The sequence below is a fragment of the Branchiostoma belcheri genome, unplaced genomic scaffold, assembly GCF_001625305.1.
Source record: "Branchiostoma belcheri isolate BF01 breed outbred unplaced genomic scaffold, Haploidv18h27 scaffold211, whole genome shotgun sequence".
NCBI lineage: Eukaryota > Metazoa > Chordata > Leptocardii > Amphioxiformes > Branchiostomatidae > Branchiostoma > Branchiostoma belcheri.
Genome location: NW_017803614.1, coordinates 361,773 through 362,072, shown reverse-complemented (window position 1 = coordinate 362,072; position 300 = coordinate 361,773).

Below are 300 nucleotides of genomic sequence, written 5' to 3'. Positions count from 1 at the left end.
AGGGTAGGACTGATCTAAGATGTATCAACAAATATCCTTTCCTGGAATTTCTCAACGGTTAACCTTTCTGAATAGAAGTGCATTGGTGTGTAAAACCTCACACCTGGATGACGTGACCTGGGTGTCACACCTGGATGACGTGTGTGCCCACAGGCGAGGGAACGACGTAGTCGGTCAGCTTTACATGCAACACTCCAGACCAAAATTCACTGAAGCAAATGATTTGATAAATGTAAACAAAACCATCACAAGCGGGGTCCCGTCCCCAATCCTGAAGTATTGGGAGTAGATAGGGGTATT